Consider the following 20724-nt stretch of genomic DNA (forward strand, 5'->3'; position numbering starts at 1 on the left):
GTCAGACAGTATTTCTGCAGTGCCCTTGTCCACCTCCATATGCCTGAGAAAACCTCAGAAGAAAAAAGAAAAAATGGGAAAGGAAACTTCAGCCCAAGAAATCTGTATAAACAAACTTTATTGACCTAACTCTAATCTTTCTAGTTACTTCTTCACCATTCACTACTTCTAAGTCAACCCCCTTTGTCTTTTTTGTCTTCACTAATTTGTTGTTCCTTATACTAAAAGTTTTAACAGCTTCCTGCTCTGTTCACTTCTTCAAGTCATTCTTCTCTTGTGAAGGTTACCATGTGCATGTAAAAATTTAATAAAAATTGTATGCTTTCCCTTATTAATCTATCATTATCTGTTCCATTTTCAGACCCAGCTAGGGGCCTTAAGAGAGTCAAAGAAAACATTTTCTCCCCGGCAATACTGACTCCGAAACTGCCAGGTACATTGACATGGTTGCCTCTGACCAGTGCTGCAACAGCACACCTCATACTGATATGTGTGGATTATTAAAGTTCTGTTGTTGCCATAAATATTATTTCCAAACTGGCTCTAAGCCTTTGCATTAGTCTCCCAAGTTATAAAGTCTCCAGTGGGAGAGTATGTTAGCTTAAAACTAGTTCAAAAGTTTAAATCCTAGTTAAAAGAGAGGGTAATAAAAGTTCTCTCTTTTGTGATGAAAGATGAGGAAATGAAAACTATCAACTATTCAGAATGAGAATTGTACCCCAAACAGGGAAAGTGTTTGGAAGTCAGTTGGCCAATGCCTGACATATGGAGCCTATGTTAATCCAATTGCCTTCCTCATTGCCACTGAACACAGACCAGTGAACACTGTAAAAGAAAATTATACAGTCATACATTTGCATTATTTAATCATGCTTAGATACTGACCATTTCCTAAATTTTATTTATATAGCTTTCTAATCAACAATTTCTTCTGTTCTCCATAAAAGTTGTTGTAGATTTTCTCCATCTTTCACCAATTATTTCCTTTCTTCTGTTATTCTTAATATTTTTATTTTTATAAATTTTTTAATTTTATTTTTTTAATTTATTGTGTTAACATGGGTTCAAGTGGGCAGGGAATAGAGTTGGAAAGAAACTATCCATGGGGCATGGGGGGCAAGATGCAGTGTGTAGAGAGGCTGTTATATTGGGTGGTACTCAATATTTTATTGTTATCAATTCATTTAGAAAGAAAATCAAAATTCAAGGAAAAAAATTCTTCAATTCCTTGCCACCTCTTTACACTTTTCCAGATTCTCAATTTGGTTGATTATTCCCCCATGATCAATATTTTTTTCCATTTATTTGTATGCATTGACATTTAAACGTGTTTAAATTACTGATATTATTTTAAAAAACAGTTTTCTTTAACCCATACTGTTTAAGGTACCACTCTATTTTTCTATTGCACAATGCTGAAAAACTTTCACAGTTGTCCCGAAAGAATACTTTATATCCCATAATTATTTCTGGGCCAGTTCTGCTAGAGTCAATTGCAACATGTAATTGAGAAGTTTTCTTAATTACAAGGTAACCTAAATATACAGATTTTCTAAGAAACCTGATGTGATTTGGTCAATAATAGAGAAGAAATAGGATTTGAGATTTAGATGACTCAAATATAGTGTTTCAGCTATTCCTGTGTGAGCAACAATAATTCCCCTTCCTGGTTCTGAAAACACTAACTTCCTCTTTCTTGACTCCCTTATAATATTCTCACCTAAGTCCATTATCTGGTAATGGGATACCCAACCACCTCATGTTGTATTGGTTTTCTATGGCTACCATAACAAATTACCTCTAATGTAGTGGCTTAAGACAATACCAAGGTATTATCTCACTGTTCTCTAAGGTAGAAGTTCAACATGAGTCTGACTGGGTTAAAATCAAAGTGTCAGCAAAGCTCTATTCCCTTTTGGAGGCTCTCGGACAGACTCTGTTTCCTTGTCTTTTCTAGCTTCTACATTTCTTGGGTCATGGTCCCTCTTTCATCTTCAAAAGCAGGGATGGGGGGTTGAGTCCTTCTCACTTCCCATCACCCTGACCTCTATTTCTGAACTCCATCTTCCATTTTTAAGGAACCTCATAATTACTTGGACTCACTGGAATAATTCAGGATGCAACCCAAGATCCTTTTAATCACATCTGTGAAATTCTTTGCCATGTAAAATAACATGCACAGGTTTTGGAGATTAGAATATAGACCTCACTGGGGGACAATTATCTTGCCTACCACACACTTGAAAAAATCCTGGTTGCTACTGGATCCATGACTGTGGTCATTTATAATCATGCTTCAGAGTGGCAGAGACAAAGTCTGAATGGGGGCAGGGGAGCGAAATCACTCATTTACCAAAAGAATTAGATTTTCCTAATATATATTGCGTATACCTAAGGAATAAATGTGTGTGTACATTTTAAGAGTATCAGACCAAGAAGGACCGAATGTAACAATAGGTTGGACCAATTTTGTGAAATGGGTAAGTATGATATATGTTAATTGCAACAGCTAGAAAACAGCTTTTGTCATTTGTTTTGTTGGTGATCGAATGAAATAAATATGCCAGAACTTCTCCAGCACAATGTAAAGGAAGGAGTGTAGAAATTTAAGGCAATAAGAATATGTGAAATATTTTTCATTATTTATTTGTGCATTCTTTATTTATTATACAGTATGTCCATAAAGTCATGGTGCACTTTTGACCGGTCACAGGAAAGCAACAAAAGATGATAGAAATGTGAAATCTGCACCAAATAAAAGGAAAACCCTCCTAGTTTCTGTAGGATGATGTGGCAGCATGTGCACATGCGCAGATAATGACATAACGCCGTGTATACAGCGGAGCAGCCCACGGCCATGACAGTTGAGATATGGATGGTACAGAGGAAAGTTCAGTGTGTTCTGTGGCTTGCTAAATTTGAATCTGTGACCAAAGTGCAACATGAATATCGGTGCATTTATAACGAATCGCCACCACATAGGAATAACATTACTCGGTGGGATAAGCAGTTGAAGGAAACCAGCAGTTTGGTGGAGAAACCTCGTTCTGGTAGGCCATCAGTCAGTGATGAATCTGTAGAGGCTCTACAGGATAGCTACCTAAGGAGCCCTAAAAAAATCTGTGCATGAGCCCACATCGAACTGCACTGAATAGGTATGAAACTGGGAGAGTTTTCCTTTAATTGGTGCAGATTTCACATTTCTATCGTCTTTCGTTGCTTTCCTGTGATGGGTCAAAAGTGCACCATGACTTTATGGACACACTGTATATTCTAAGGAGACAGGAGATCCTTGCTTAACTAAGGCAATGAGCACCAGTGTCCTTAAAAAGCCCTGTGGTTACTGTCTGCTGTAGGTCAGCGATAACTACAGGAGATACTGCAGCGAGACAGGTTTCTTGATTGTGTTAGAGATGATGGGATCCAGCAGCGTAACAGAGGCTCAGTGTCTAAATGAAACCAGAGGCAAGAGTTACAATAATGGGCAGCAGCAATGAGGTATAATGTAAATAGTTTAACTCACTGGAATCTTTGGAGAGGGCTTGGTTTGTTTGTTTTTTCTTAATGGTATGTATCAAAGATGAATTTACACATTGGTAGAAACAGCAGGATGATAAAGCTGATTTTAAAAACTATAGGGTAGTTATAATTATTTATAGCCATGGAAAGAGAGATTGCTAGGCTAAGATTTCTGAGTTACACACAAAAAATGTCAATATCTTATAGGGTTTGTATGATTATTTTCTTATGGCATAAAAATTATATGCATCTCTACAGGACAAACTTAAACTGCATTGCTATAGAAACAGAATCATCTGTATCACTATTAGTTTTCTACTCACCCACCTCCTTTTAGAGATTTGCAAGACCCCACAATCAAACAGGCATGCTTCTAAGGGTTAGATAATCCTTGTTAGATAAACCTGCTACAACAAGCTCTCCCATGACATTGAAAAAAATATGCAATCACCCATTTGCCTATTTCAAAATTTGGGATTTTGGTTTTTTTGGTCCCTTTTGTTTGAACACAAATTATCTCACTCTTGGCCACAGGCAACCACTGATGCTGTCACTATAAATAAGATTTATCCTGTATGAAGTCATATTCAATGTATTTGTTGCATTTTTATCTTTTGCTTAGTATAAAGTTGTTGGGCTAAATTTTTTTTAGTATCTATCAGTAGTTCATTATTCTGGTTGTTGTTAAGGTGTATTCCATTATGGCAAATGGAATATACCAAAATTTGTTTATCTTTTTACTTACTGATAAACTTTTCATGTCCCTCCAGTTTCTTTTGTCGTGCTTTTAAATTGTGGTATGGTTGGTATACAACAATATATTACTTTCAGTTATACAACATCATGATTTGCTATTTGTATATATTGTGAAATAATCACCACAATGTCAAGTTGTGTGTCACCATACATAGCTACAAAAATTTTAATTTCTTGTGAAAAAAAATTTTAAGATTTAATCTCTTAGCAACTTTTAAATATGTACTACAGTGTTATTGACTATAGTCACCATTCTATACATTACATCTTTATGACTTAGTTTTAACTAGAAGCTGGTACCTTTTGACTCCCTTCACCCATTCCATACCCTCTGTCCCCTCATCCCCTGCCTCTGGCAACCACCAATATATTCTCTGTATCTATTGTGGATGCAAAGGGGTTTGATGGAAAGCAGCATCATGGGAAGATTTGATTTTAAATTCCTAACCAGGAGGTCATGGTGGATAGTCACACCCAGGCATATAACTTCTTATTAAAAGGCTTATATTTGCTTTCCACAAACCCTGTCCATTTTTTGCTGGTAACTAGGTTTACACATCTTTGAAATGTCCCCATTCCGACCTCTTCTTTGGCCACCCTCAAGAGAGTACATAACCTTAACTATCCTCTGCAGGGGTCCTCAGGTTATGGCAGTCTTAACATACAATGTTTCGAGTTTACAATGCTCACTCCCATAAAAACTTTAAAAATTTTACACATGAGTGTTTTGGCTTACGCCATTAGCATCAGACTTATGGACTACATGGGTGAACTAGTCTGGTTGCATGAGGCAGAGGAATATGCAGTAACGCGGCATATGAATGAGGGTGTAGGCGTCACCCAGTACAATTACCTACGCCATTTTGGACTGTTAAAAGTGCAAGTGTTTCTTTGTGTTAGGCTGTTTCAACTTCCACCAAAATTCAGTTTACGTCACTGTTGTATGAATGGAACTGCATTGTAACCCCAGGACCTCCTGTAAACCGATCCCACTGTGCTTCCCTTTTTGGGGTGGGAGTAAAAAAGAGTTTATTTAATTAAATACAAGAATGAGGTATAGGAAGGATTGAGGGAAGGTGGATCAGACCTGCTGGGATCTGCCTGTCCTGCCTCCTTGAAATCTTCCCTACCTTTTCTCCTTGGTTTTAAATAGAAAAATGAAACTGCAAAACTGCTATCTTGCTCCATGGCAATTGTTATGTTTGGCTCAAATAAACTCATAAAAATTTTCTACAGCTTTAGACACAAGTTGTTTTCTTTTATTTATTTATTTGTTCAGAAAGAGTGAGAGAGAGGGGGAAAGGGAGAGAGAAAGATGGGGGAGAGAGAAGAAAAGCATCAACTCATAGTTGCTTCACTTTAGTTGTTCATTGATTGCTTCTCATATATGCCATGACCAGGGTCTCAAGTCAGTGACCTTGGGCTCAAGCCAGGGACAGGCCCATGCTCAAGCTGTCTACCTCTAGGATTTGAACCAGGGACCTCACCTTTGGGGTTAATGCTGTGTCCACTGTGCCACCACGGGTCAGGCACAAGTTGTTTTCATATCTCAGCTATTGTAAATAATGCTGCAATGAACATGAGGTGCATATGTCTTTTTGAATTAGTATATTTGTTTTCTTGGGTAAATGCCCAGAAGTGAAATTGCTGAGGTAATTTATTCTTCATTTTTACAGGAACTTCTATACTGTTTTCCATAGTGGCTGTACCAATTTACATTCCTACCAATATTACAAAAAGGTTTCATTTTCTCTACATTTTCACCAACACATGCTATTTCTTGTCTTTCTGATAATAATAGTTAACAGTCATTCTAACAGGTATGAGATGATACCTCTTGTGGTTTAAATTTGCATTTCCCTGATGATTAGTGATGTTTAGCATCTTTTTATGTGCTTTTTGGCCTTCTATATGTCTTCTTTGAAAAAATGTTTATTCAGATCTTCTGGCCATTTTTAATTGAATTGTTTGTGTATACAAAAAGGGGGGGTTGTATGAAAAGTAATCTTGAAGGGTGACCTGATCATATATTTTTAACTGGACAGGTCTTGGTGGGTAATCATGGCCCAAGTATATAAGTTCTTTATTAAAAGGCTTATCTTGCCTGACCTGTGGTGGCGCAGTGGATAAAGTGTCAACCTGGAAATGCTGAGGTTGCCGGTTCAAAACCCTGGGCTTGCCTGGTCAAGGCACATATGGGAGTTGAGGCTTCCTGCTCCTCCACCCCTTCTCTCTCTGTCTCTCTCCTCTCTCTCTCTCTCCCTCTCTCTCTCCTTTATAAAATGAATAAATAAAATAAAAGGCTTATCTTTGTGTAAAACAAGCCCTGTCCATTATTTCTGTGCATCTAAGTTAATGCATCGTTGAAATGTCCGCTTACGACCTCTCCTTTTAATACTGACCACCTTTTCAAGTCCCTTCTTCCAAAGTGTGCCCACTTTCAAGAGAGCACATACTCTTAACTATCCTGTAATGTAGTGGTCCTAAACCCCTGGGCCACGGACTGGTACTGGTCCATGGGACATTTGGTACCAGTCCGCAGAGAAAGAATAAGTAACTTACATTATTTCCGTTTTATTTATATTTAAGTCTGAACAATGTTTTATTTTTTTTAAATGACCAGATTCCCTCTGTTACATCTGTCTAAGACTCACTCTTGACACTTGTCTTGGTCACGTGATACATTTATCCGTCCCACCCTAAAGGCCGGTCCTTGAAAATATTTTCTGACATTAAACCAGTCCCTGGCTCAAAAAAGGTTGGGGACCACTGCTGTAATGCAATCCCGTCTTGCTTTATTCCACCTCTATATAATCTTTAGATTTCCTCCTTAATTTCAAATGCATAAAAGAAGCTACAAACTCATTTCTTAGAAGCATTTATATCAATCTATTGAGATCTTGCCTCCAGTATATCCTTCGTTTGACTCAAATGAATTTTTATAAAAAGTTCCTGACCTGTGGTGGCGCAGTGGATAAAGTGTCGACATGAAATGCTGAGGTCACCGGTTCAAAACCCTAGACTTGCCTGGTCAAGGCACATATGGGAGTTGATGCTTCCTGCTCCTCCCTCCCCCTTCTCTCTCTCTCTCTCTCTCTCTCTCTCTCTCACTCTCTTTCCTCTCTAAAAAATTAATAAAAGTAAAAAAAAAAATTTTTTTTAAGTTTTCTAAAGTTTTGGACATTCCTACATAGTCATTTGTATTTTTGCTACTAAATTGTATGAGTTCTTTATATATTTTGGACATTAACCCCTCGTGAGTTATTATAATTTACAAATATTTTATCCATTTGATTTGTTTCCTTTCATTTTGTTGATGATTCCTTTGCTGTACAGAAACCTTTTAGTTTGATATAGTCCAACTTATTTTTCCTTTTGTTACCTTTGCTGCTGGTGTCAAATCCAAAAAATCATTGCCAAGATCAATGTCAAGAAACTTAGTGGCTATATCTTCTTCTACAAGTTTTATGGTTTCCAGTCTTACATTTAAGTCTTTAATTCACTTTAAGACCATTTTTGTGTATGATGTGAGATGGAAGTCCACTTTCATTCTTTTCCATGTGGTTGTCCAGTTTTCCCAACACCATTTACTGAAGACTGTCTTTTTCCCATTGTGTATTCTTGGCTCCTTTGTCATAAATAAATTCTCCAAATATTGTTGAATTTATCTTGGAGTTCTCTATTCTGTTTCATTGATGTATGAGTCTGTTTTTAGAAAACAATATTGTTTTAATTACTATAGCTTTGGGATATAGTTTGAAATCAAGGGTCATGATGCCTCCAGTTTGTTCTTCTTTCTGAAGGTGGCTTCAGCTATTTGGCATATTTTGCAGTTCCCTAGAACTTTCAGATTTGTTTGATGTATTTCTATAAAAAATGCCATTTGAATTTTGATAGAAATTACAATAAATCTATAGATTGCTTTGGGTATTATAGACATTTTAACAATATTAATTCTTCCAATCATAAATATAAAATATATTTTCATTTTATTTGTATGTTCTTTGATTTCTTTCAGCAATGTCTTATAGTTTTCAGGAAAAGAAAACAACAGATTGCTGTGGAAGCCCACATGTAAGATAGTAAGTAATATAGTACACAAAATATTATATCATTACTGGGAATATTTGTATTCTGGTAAACTGTTACATTTTTTAAGTTACCATAGTCATTAGAATATATGTATACAACCCTAGAAGGTTCGCTCAGTAGGTTAGAGCATCATCTTGAAACGCTATTGCTGCAGGTTTGATCTCAGGTCAGGGTACATATGGAAGCAAACAAGAATGCAAAACTAAATGCAACAACAAATGAATGTTTCCCTCTTTTTTTCTCCTTTTGTTTGTCTGTCTGTCTCTGTCCCTCTAATATATATGTGTATATATATGTATATATATGTATACATATATATATATATAGAGAGAGAGAGAGAGAGAGAGATTGAGAGAGAGAGAAAGAGAGAGAGAATTTCCGGGCGTAATAAAATATCCTAGACTTTATGAAATGCAGACATAAAAATCAAAAATCCATATATCAAGAAGAAAATCTATTATACAAATTTGAAGAATTACTTTTATAATTTTCTATTATAGCTCTTTTCTAATCATGCCTTTTGTCTCTTTTCTGTCTGCAGGAGAAATATCAGTATACTAAGTCATCCTTTCAAGTCTCCTTTCTATTTTCAGAACCAAAAAACAACAAATCTCTTCCTGCTAATTCAAAAGGAAAAATGAAATCAACTTAAACTTCAGGATTTAAACATTTAGTAGTGATTTAAAACCAACTGAGGGGGACAGAGGCTTTCCCTCTTCCTTTGCCCTAGCCTAAAAGAGTGAAGTCAGTGGATCTGTGAAAAGATTAATATTGCTTTAAGCTAGGGGTTTTTTTTAAGCCACTCCCAGTCCCCAAAGCCACTTAAGTAGTCATTGTTTCTGCCTGTCAAGCAAGATAGTTCCTAGCCTTTGTGAATATTTCCCTAATAGCTCCACCAATCATTTTTATCTCTGCTGCCAACCTGAGCTTTCATTAGCAAGTGTGAAAAATGCTTGTGAAGTAATAGAAAGAGCTACAGAACCAATTCAGTCTTTTGGAGGAGTTTTTACTTAAATTCGGTGAGAATTGCTTCACTTCTAGGGAAGACTATGGCAATCACTACTTAAAAAATATAATATTTTCTTCTCAATAAGATAGTAATATTTATTATCTCAGGTTTTTGGGCCAAAATGAGGGGGTCATCTTAGCTTTTCTACCTCTCATATTCAATATAGAAAACATCAGCAAAGCCTGCTGGTTCTACCTTGGAAGCATATTGTGAATCTTATTCTTATACAATGCCACATCAGTACAAGGGTCATTATCTTACCTGTATTATTTTTAATAGCCCCCCCTCCAATAAATCAGCTTACTTCTACATGAGTTTCATAATAAGTCTATTCTTTACACCACATATATAGTATTTTTAACATTAGTCAAATTATGCCCTTCTTGTACTCAAAACCCTTCATTAAATATCCATTTTAAAGAGAATAAATTCCAAAGTCCTTATTAAGGCCCACAAGCTCTACATGTCCTGGCTGCTCATAACATCGCTGACCTTGTTTCCTGTCACAAAGCTCCAGCCACACCACTTATTTGTAATTTCACAAACATACAAAGCAAGTTTCTCCCTTAGCCTGAAATGTTTTTCCCTCAGATATCACCTGGGTTCACTCCATCTCTTAATCTATGTGTCTACTGAAGTATTCTTTTATTGAGAAGACATTTCCTGATTAGATAAAATAGCACACCTGTGAAATTTTCTGTCACCTTGTTTGCTTTATTTTTTTTATTAGCACATACCACCCAAAACACAAATACATAGATATATGTATATAGACATGTATATGTGTGTGATCTATATATACACACATATACACACTCATAAGTGTGTATATATATATATATATATATATATATATATATATATAGCCTTTAGCAACCAGACTATAAAACTCTAAGTTCCAACTAGATTATAGGTTTCATGAGTGAAGACTTTGTTTACTGATTATGCACATGACCTAGGACAATGTCTGGCATTTAAAATATGTATATGTTTATATGTATAAATATGTGTGTGTGTATATATATATTTATATATATTTTTTATATATGTTTTATATATATATTTTATATATATATATATTTAATTTAGGGAGAGAGAAGAACAGATAGGGACAGACAGACAGGAAGGGAGAGAGATGAGAGGCATAAATTCTTTGTTGTACATGTTAGTTATTCATTGATTGCTTTCTCATATGTCCCTTGACTTGGGGACTCCAGCCAAGTCAGTGATTCCTTGCTCAAGCCGGTGATCTTAGGCTCAAGCCAGAGACCTTGGGCTTCAAACCAGCAACATTTGGGCTCAAGCCAGGACCATGGGGTCATGTCTATGATCCCACACTCTAGTCAGCAACACCTCACTCAAGTTGGTGAGCCCGAGGTCAAACCAAATGAGCCCTTGCTCAAGTTGGCAACCTTGGGGTTTTAAACTTTGGTACTCTACATCTTAGGCCAATAGTCTATCCACTGCTCCACTTCTTGGTGAGGATAAAAATATTTTTTAAGTATTTTTTAATAAATAAATTTATTTTTACTATAACAATATAATGTTGATAGAGTTTATATGCATAATATTTAATAGGTAAAAAGGAAAGTCTGAGACATAGCCAAAAATAAGAATACCTTTCAAAGCTCACACAGTGCGTTGAGGGACATGAGAAAATTTACCATGTGAGTTTGCATAGAAAAGAAGATGAGTCACTTTAATCTGATTAGATTGTTTTTGAATCAAGCTTTTTAAAATTCATCTAGAAGGAGGTGCATTGAGTAGGGACTGGCATACCCAAGCTGTCTCTTTTTTATTTATCTACTTGTCCCTACTACCAGAAAAGGAATGTGTACCATCACTGTCTGCTGTCCCTTGAAATTATCCTTCCAGTTATAGTACTGTCTGAATTTATGAAATTAGTGAAACCACAGTATGGAAATGCAAACCAAAATGGTTGGATGAGTTCATCAAAATTAGTCATTAGGGCAAAAGCTCTGACATTATTTATCTTTGATTAAACATTCTAAAAACCTAAAAATTATAAAAGAAGACAAAATCTGCTTAAAAACTTGTTTAACTATATTGATACCTCTGAGTCTGTCAAGAAGCATCAAGCTAAGAATACCTTACCAATTCATATTTGAGTATTTCTCTCCTGGAGACCCTGTTTTATGATAATTAAGGAAAATCAGTTTTTTAAAAAAAGAAGGTGTTGGGCAGGTAAAATATATTGTGCTCACTTTGTTAAAGATGGCGCTGCCCACGTGGAAGCTCGTTGCCTAGGTGACTACTTGAGATGGGCATGATTATGTTAATATGTGTTGGGGGAGGGCTTTCGTGCCAAAAGGTTTTAAAGGGAAGAGAGATCACATTGTTCAGGAGAAGAGTGGTTACGTTCTAGGAGAAGCCCATGCTGTAGGAGAGCAGATAAAGGCCACGTGGAGGAGAGGAAAAGCAGCCAAGATGGCGGAATGCTGAAAGAGAAGCCAGTTTGTTCAGAGTTTGTGCAGAGAGAAGGAGATAGGGAACAAAGGAGAATGAGGCTGTTGGGTAGACAGCTTTGATTCTATGGAACTCGGATAAGTCTGTAGCTTTGTGAGCGCTGAATGAGTGGGTTTTGGAGCCCAGTGTGTGTTTTACCTTGCCTGCAGGTGCAAGCTAGGATTAAAGCTAATGGCCCACCAGTTCCTGGCTCTCTTGTTTCTTTACCGACTGTCCGAATCCAATGCGAACCTGCATGGGCCAGGCAGCTGTGATGGTGGCCGTGTCTACTGGCTTTACATTTGGCATAGTCTGTGGTAGGATTCGATACAGATGAGTATGGAGCCACCACCACCTTTGAGCGGTGGAGTAGAGGACTGGCTGCTCTCATGGTTCCCCATGGCTGTCCTTTTGGGGATCGTAGGCTGGCTGACTTTTACAGCCATGCGTGAGGAAACCAAGAGCTCTGTGGAAGCGGCTGCCCGGGACCTGCAAACCGAGCAGTGGAAGGAGCTGGAACAAATGTGGGAGAAAGAGATGCCGACCCTGAAGCTGGAGGAAGCGCTGGAAGAGGAGGCCAGCCAGGTTTGCAAGATGCACCTGGAAATGGAGCAGATGCTGGAGAAGGAATCACAGGTTTGTGAGTTGCAGATTGCCCTGGACGTTGTGGCGAGCCAGCAGCGGCAGAAGGCCAGGGCTGCGGCCGGAGCTGGGGCTACAAGGCCTGCGGAGCAGAAGGTGGCGGCAACCTGGGGCTCAAGCCCAGCAGCAGGAGATGATGTTTTTAGTTCCTCTTTGGAAGATGAGAAGAATCGGACTGGAGTTGCAATCCACAGTCTCCAGAAGATGAGAGCCCAGCTGGAAGGAGTACCTGCTATGCTCCTGGTAGGTCTGTGATTTTGGGACATATGGGCGGGTGCCATCATGCTCTCCAGAGCAGATATGGAAATGCTGACTGCCATTGCCACATGCTCCTCTTTGGGACAGTGTAAGACATGCCAAGATGGCAGGGATAAGGGGGGTGGCTAAGGCCCCATGTGCGTGGACTGATTCCTGGACTGTGACCAGGTGAGCACTGGCTTCTTTGCTAGATGGACTTATGGATTTTGGACAATGTGAAATTCCCTGATAGGGGTAGGGGGGTGGCTTTGCTGGAGGCCCTTCCCCACCCCGAGAAGCCTTTCAAACGGCAAGAAAGAAGGCTGAGGACATTTTGCGCTTTTGGCAAAGTGCTCAGAGACTGATGAAATGTACCTTTATAATTGTTGAAATTGTATTATTTGTCATGTTGGTGTAATTTGTGTAATATGCCTAATTTCCTTGCACAGGAATGCCGGTGATGTAGATTGTGGGTAGTAAAGTGAGCATAGGAGTGGATTGTTGGGCAGATAAAATATATTATGCTCACTTTGTTAAAGATGGCACTGCCCACGTGGAAGCTTATCACTCCGGTGACTGCTTGGGATGGGCATGATTATGTTAATATGTGTTGGGGGAGGGCTTTCACACCAAAAGGTTTTAAAAGGAAGAGAGACCACATTGTTTGGGAGAAGAGTGATTACGTTCTAGGAGAAGCCCATGCTGTAGGAGAGCAGAGAAAGGCCACGTGGAGGAGAGGAGAAGCAGCCAAGATGGCGGAATGCTGAAAGAGAAGCCAGTTAGTGCAGAGTTTGTGCAGAGAGAAGGAGATAGGGAACAAAGGAGAATGAGGCTGGTGAGGTAGACACCTTGATAAGTCAGTAGCTTTGTGAGTGCTGAATGAGTGGGTTTTGGAGCCCAGTGTGTATTTCTTGTCTGCTGGGTGCAAGCTAGGATTAAAGGTAATGACTCACCAGTTCTTGGCTCCGTTGTTTCTTTACCGACTGTCTGAATCCAATGCGAACCTGCATGGGCCAGGCGGCTGTAATGTGGCCGTAGCTACTGGCTTTACAGAAGGGTCAAAGAGTTGACATTCAGTTGTAACTGGAAGTGATATATCGTTACTGACACTAAGATAATTTTAAGAGAGGTAAAGCACGATGCTTTAGAAAGAGCACTACACTTGAAAATGGTAGGCACTGGTTTTATTTCTATCTTCTCACCTAATTTTACGAACAGTGTTGGATAAAACTGAATCTCAATTGCCCCTTGAAAAGAGTAATTATATTAGATGCAAGATCCTTAAGGAAAGACTAGGAATACCAGAATTATTTGGAAGAGTTTATCAAATTAACTCATGCCTTTCTGTGGTTTATTATCAAGATGCTACCTTCCATCCTTTGGGGAACCACTCCAGTGCTTACCTATAGGAACCTGGTCCTCTGGAAAGATCAACCTTAAATTTAAAGTTATAAATGAAAGGGTTTCTATCAGCTCCAAATGCAAAAAATTATCTAGTTAAACAAATAACTTAAGTAGCAATTTATCTTTTTCTTCACTTCATTTATATTTTATTTTATTTCTTGATATGCTGATTATTTTAGTAATGTGTAAGTTGTCATATGAAATAAGTATATGCGACCTGAAAAGAAGAAGAAAAAACTCTGTTGCTATAAATAATTTTGTGGGATTAATGACTGGGTTACATATGTTTTACTGAGGTTCACTAAATTTTTATAACCCACAACTTGTAACCATTGAAAGTTTTTTAATTTACAAAAAGATTCTTTAATTTTTTTTTTTTTTTGCACAAGAGAAAAAAGAACAGACGGGGACAGACAGGAAAGGAGAGAGATGAGAAGCATCAACTCATAGTTTCAGCATATTCGTTGTTCATTGGTTGCTGTCTCATATGTACCTTGACTGCAGGGCTCCAGCTGAGCCAGTGACCCCTTGCTCAAGCCAGCGACCTCTGAGCTTAACCCAGTGACCTTAGACTTCAAGCCAGCAACCTTTGGGCTCATTCCAGAGACCTCTGGACTCAAGATAGCAACCTTGGGCTTCAAGCCAATGAAGTTTGGGTTCAAGCCAATGAAAATAGGAGTCATGTCTATGATTCCAAGCTCAAGCAGGCAACCTCACGCTCAAGCTGGTGAACCTGTGCTCAAGTCAGATGAACCTGTGCTCAAGCCAGCAACCTCAAGGTTTCAACCTGGGTCCTAGCATTCTAGATGGACACTCTATCCATTGTTCTACTGCTTGGTCAGGCTCCTTAAAATACTTTTAAATAACAACACCAAAAATCTTTTCAATTATAGTTAAGACAAAGTAGTTAATAATCACAAAGTCTACATGCTAATGATTCCAAAAACCAGGAAGTGCTCATCCTAACAGGTGTTATTAGCAGCCATATTAGTAGACTCTTTCAAAGACTAAAAATTATTCTTTGCTTTTTGGAAAATATCTTTGACTTTGGCAGTAAAATGCACATGTTAATTTTTTCCAGTGTTGGCTCTGAAGGCAAAATAAATACCTCACAGTTAGATCTTCAGCTACTTTTTCTATTCAAAAAACCCCATTGTAAAATTTAAATAAAAAATTATATCAAACAAAAGACAAATCAACAGTTGATTATAGTCTTAATGATTATTATAAAGTTAAAATCAATTCATTTGCTAAGTCAAAAAATTCAACTACTGTATTCAATAATAAATCAAGGGCAAAATGAAATACAATAAAAATTTAATATGTATTTGATCAAGTATAATTAGTAATAACATGATGTTTATAACTTTTTAATTATGTCTTTTTGTGTTATACTGAAAGGTGCCTTTTGAAAAGGAATTCAACTAGAGTAAATGTACTCAATGTTTTATAGACAATTTTTTAGCACTAATTTATTAAGGACATTGAAAATGAGTAACTTGTGAGAGGATTTATTTAAATCTAAATGTGTTGTGCAAACTAATAGAAAACATAAGCTCAGTATATAAGATCAAACAGTTTCTAAACAGCCATTTTAATTCATTCTGAGTTGAATATAAATATATCCCTGGATGATTATATATTTTAAATGTTATTTATAAATTAAAATCTATAAAAGTAGTGCTTTCAGATTAAATGATTGGTATAAATAATCAAGATCAGATATTTAATTTAAATTTAATATTATAAGACATATTTTTTGTGTTATATTATTATTGCATTTCAGAAAATATGTTTTACAATTAATCAAACATGATACTGCAGCATGTATTTAATACATACAAACAGCCCATGAGTTTAAATTTATATCATGAAAATAGCAATCTTCTTTCTCAGGAGGTTATGAACTAAGGTCATAAATGAGTGGACGGGCCTGACCTGTGGTGGCGCAGTGGATAAAGCGTCAACCTGGAAATGCTGAGGTCGCCGGTTCAAAACCCTGGGCTTGCCTGGTCAAGGCACATATGGGAGTTGATGCTTCCAGCTCCTCCCCTTTCTCTCTCTCTCTGTCTCTCTCTCCTCTGTCTCTCTCCTCTCTAAAAATGAATAAATAAAATAAATAAATAAATAAATAAAATAAAAAATAAATGAGTGGACTATAATTATCATTTGTTTCTTCCACTGTTAAAGTATGAGTGATTTTGAGAAATTAAGCATATCAGGACAATCATTTTAATTATGAACTTTTTTAAATACCTTCTCATTTTTAAGAAGAGTAAATTTTGAAAGGCTAATCCAAAGCTTGAAATTTTGCATAACTTCAGGACTCTATTGCTATTGCAGGCCAAATTAAAGGAGAATGTAGAAAAGATCCATGTACAAAACACTCTAATAAATACCTTCTCTTTATTTCTAGGGTCTTTAAATTAAAATCATTGTAAATAGGTTAAAATGCACAAAGATTTCTCTTAAGTAAAATGTATGTACTTGCCCAACTGGTGGTGGTGTAGTGGATAGAGCATTGACATGGAATTCTGAGATTCCAGGTTCAAAACCCTTGGGTTACCAGACTGAGCATGGGCACATCGGCTTGAGTGTGGGGTCACTGTCTTGAGCATGGGATCATAAATATGACCCCATGGTTGCTGACTTGAGGCCCAAGATCACTGGCTTGAGCCCAAGGTTGCTGACTTGAGCAAGAGGTCACTGGCTCGGCTGGACACCCCAGTCAAGTCATGATTGAAAAGCAATCAATGAACCACTAAAGCAGTGGTTTGAGAACCACTTTTTGAAGTCGGGGCACATTTAAAATCCTACAAATAATTGTAGGAGCACTATATACAAATTTCTGAGAAATATGTTATAATATTTAAGTCAAATATTAAAGAAGAAAAATATAAAGTCCAAGCATGCTTTTATGGCAATTAAATGAAACAAATATGACAAATTTAAATTTATTCTGACATTAAAAAACATTTTTATGTTACTTTTTTTTTTTGTGGGTCATTAGCTTTACGTGTTTCATTTTTTGAGTTATGCTTTTTAGAATTTGTAAAAAAGAGGGGTTAAGAAATTTAGAATAAAACGACAAAAAAAGTTTATCTTTTTATATATAGAGATACATTCTTAGTAAGATTTAGTAAATTCAGCAGGTCCCGGCACAAATGTGTTAAGTTTTTTCATTCTTGTGTTTATGAGAAACATGAGCCTGATGTGTCCTAGCAATTTCTTCAATGTTTGGGCATATATTTGAAAGGCAAACTCTCATTTTCTCATCAATACATTGAAGGATTCCACTCTTTTCACTCTTAATTGTGTTGAGTGCAGAAAACCCCCACCATACATATCATTTTAACTTTACATCAAACAAAGGATAGAAGAAACTCTCCTCCAGTCTTCCCAGGAAACATGGGGGGGTAGTGTAAACAATCCAGCACCCCAGCTTAACAGCCTTTTGCAACCTAATCAGGCAAGTGAGGTGGGGAGTTGATCAGACTGTCAGGTTACAGCTAATTCCACATACCTCTGTCCCCCAAAAATCTAAACTCTAAAAACTCTGTTGGTTTTTTGGCCCCAACAGGTACATATTTCTCTGGAATACCATAGGGTGCACCTGGAAATCTTCTAGGGTGCACCAGTGCTCCCTGACGCACACCTTGAGAACCACTGTGCTAAAGTGCCACAACTAGGAGTTGATGTTTCTCATCTCTCTCCCTTCTTGTTTGTCTCTTAATAAAAAAACAAAAACAAAAAATGTATGTATGTACTTTTTAAACACATATTGTCGAGTGACTGCATGGTTGTTTTTAACTTATGTTTATCATTTTAGTGACATAATCCTAGATAAATGATTTAACTGAAAGTTTTTAAATAATTTCACAAAATACATGGCATGTCTATCCCTGAACCATAGCTACCTCATGGAGTCCATTTAATTTTGAATGTGGTATAATATTAGTGTGATGGGAGGTGAGTTTTGTTTACAATTCATTCAAAAAGCCTTCTGTAACAGAACTGCTTAACTGTCCAACCAAAATTCATGATCTCTCTTCACTAATGTAAAAATTTCTATAAGAGGCCTGCTTGTTGACCTAAAGTCTACAATTACAGTTGTTTCTCCTTCAAAGTAATGACACCATTGGTATATGAATCAAAATGGTGTCACAGGTTGAGAAACAACTCTGCTTTATTCACATTCTTTTCTGTTTGTTTGTACTGCCAACTAAATGCAAAGGATTTCAAGGTTCTTGTGAAAACATAAGATGGGAGAAGTCTAATGTCCTGAATCACTTGATACAAGGCTAATTACCAACCAAGAACACCTGTGCAGTCATCCCTCACCATACCGCGGTTCACTTTTCACAGTCTCACTGTACAGCAGATTTTTAAATTGTATATATCTAATTTTGTATTGCAGATTTTTCACTGTATCTTGGGATTTTGTGGTATATAGGTATTTCTATATATTTATTATTTTAATAATTTTTGCAGTAAAATCTAGCCTAAAAAATTAAAAACAATATAAACAATATTAATTAACACATTAAAAGAATACTAAATTGAAATAAAATATGTAAATTTACATAGGTTTAAGAGTGTAGAAAGTGTTTAAGAGCATATGAAGTGTTTCTAGGAGTGTGGGAAAGGTTAGTAACAATGTAGAAAAGGTTTATAAGAGTGTGGGGAGGGTTTATAAATATACATAAATAATAAAATAAATATAAGATTGCTACTTTGCAGATTTTTACCTATCACAGGGGTTGGAACCTAACCCCCCCTGCAATAAACAAGGGACCACTGTATTAGATCTTACTTGAGCAATAAATAATCTTCCATCACGTAAGCCAACCAAAAGTTTGTTGTGTTTGTGGGTTTTTTGCAGCATCTGATATTATCTTAACTAATATAGGTATCACTAATTTGAAGTGAGAAATTTATTTTAAGAAACATATTGCTTCCGTGACATTGGTTTAGCGATCAGACGGCAGAGAGTGAGGAAACTGATGTGAGAATGGAAAAAATGGATGACTATATTATCCAATGGCAAACTATTTGCTAAAGCTATCAACATCAATACATTGGAAGTCACCCAGCTTGTAATTCAAGAAAAAGAGGTTAGAAAAGTCAAAATATTAATAGTAAAATTGGTTATTACCTCCTTTTTGATATGGTCACCTTTTTTAATTTTTCACATATTTTAAGCACCATAAAACATTACTATTATTATTGTTATGCATGAACAGTATAGGTTTGAAGTTTCCCACATAGTATTTATATTACATTCCTAATTTCCATAATTCTATCTGGAATTATTTTACTTCTGCCTGAGGAATTTTATAAATATCTCTGTTTATTCAAAACTGCTGGTGATGACTTTTCTCTTTTAGTTTGTCTGAAAACATCTTGAATTATTTTGTTTCCATTTTTGGAAGATTATTTTGCTTGATAGGAAATACGTGTATGCATGTCTTATATAGCATTTTTTTACTTTATTTAGACAATAAATTTTAATGAGATGACATTGATTAATTAGAGTACATAGATTCAGAGACAACATCTCCAAATCATTTTGACATTTGACTATGTTGTATACCCATAATCCAAAGTCAACTTGTCCTCCATCAACTTTTATTTGGTTTTCATTATGTCCCTTCCCTCCCCCAACCCCTCCCTCTCCTCCCTTCCCCTCCCCCTGGTAACTACTGCACTCTTGTCCATGTTCATGAGTCTCAATTTTGTGTCCCACTTATGTATGGAATCATACAGTTCTTAGTTTTTTCTGATTTACTTATTTCACTCAGTATAATGTTATCAAAGTCCATCCATGTTGTCGTAAATGATCCGATGTCATCATTTCCTATGGCTGAGTAGTATTCCATAGTGTATGGAATACCACATCTTCTTTATCCAGTCATCTATTGAAGGGCTTTTTTGGTTGTTTCCATGTCTTGGCCACTGTAAACAATGCTGCAATGAACATGGTACTGCATGTGTCTTTAGGTACCAATGTTTTTGAGTTTGGGGGGTATATACCCAGTAGAGGGATTACTAGGTCATATAGTAGTTCTATTTCTAATTTTTTGAGGAACTCCATATTTTCTTCCATAATGGTTGTACTACTTTACATTCCCACCAACAGTGAATGAGGGTTCCTTTTTCTCCACAGCTTCTCCAACACTTGTTGTTACCTGTCTTTTTGACAACAGCTAATCTAACAGGTGTGAAGTGGTATCTCATTCTAGTTTTGATTTGCATTTCTCTAACAGCTGGTGAAGATGATAATGTTTTCATATATCTTTTGGCCATTTGTATTTTATCTTGGGAGAAGTGTCTGTTCATGTCCTCTTCCCATATTTTATTGAATTGTTTGCTTGTTTGTTGTTGAGTTTTGTGAATTCTTTGTATATTTTGGATATTAGGCCCTCATCTGAACTGTTGTTTGAAAATATCATCTCCCATTTAGTTGGCTGTCTGTTTATTTTGTTGTCAGTTTCTTTTGCTGTGCAAAAGCTTCTTAGTCTGATGTAATTCCATTCATTTATCTTTGCCTCCACTTCCCTTGCCTTTGGAGTCAAATTCATAAAATATTTTTCATGGCC

The 20724-nt window shown here is 36.7% G+C and overlaps 1 pseudogene; it reads left to right on the forward strand.

Annotated features, from left to right (window-relative positions):
* Positions 1-12379: 12379 nt before the first annotated feature.
* Positions 12380-20724, forward strand: part of LOC136397068 (GTP-binding nuclear protein Ran-like) — a 241508-nt pseudogene continuing 233163 nt past the window's right edge.

This window comes from Saccopteryx leptura, chromosome 3 (genome assembly GCF_036850995.1).
Source record: "Saccopteryx leptura isolate mSacLep1 chromosome 3, mSacLep1_pri_phased_curated, whole genome shotgun sequence".
NCBI lineage: Eukaryota > Metazoa > Chordata > Mammalia > Chiroptera > Emballonuridae > Saccopteryx > Saccopteryx leptura.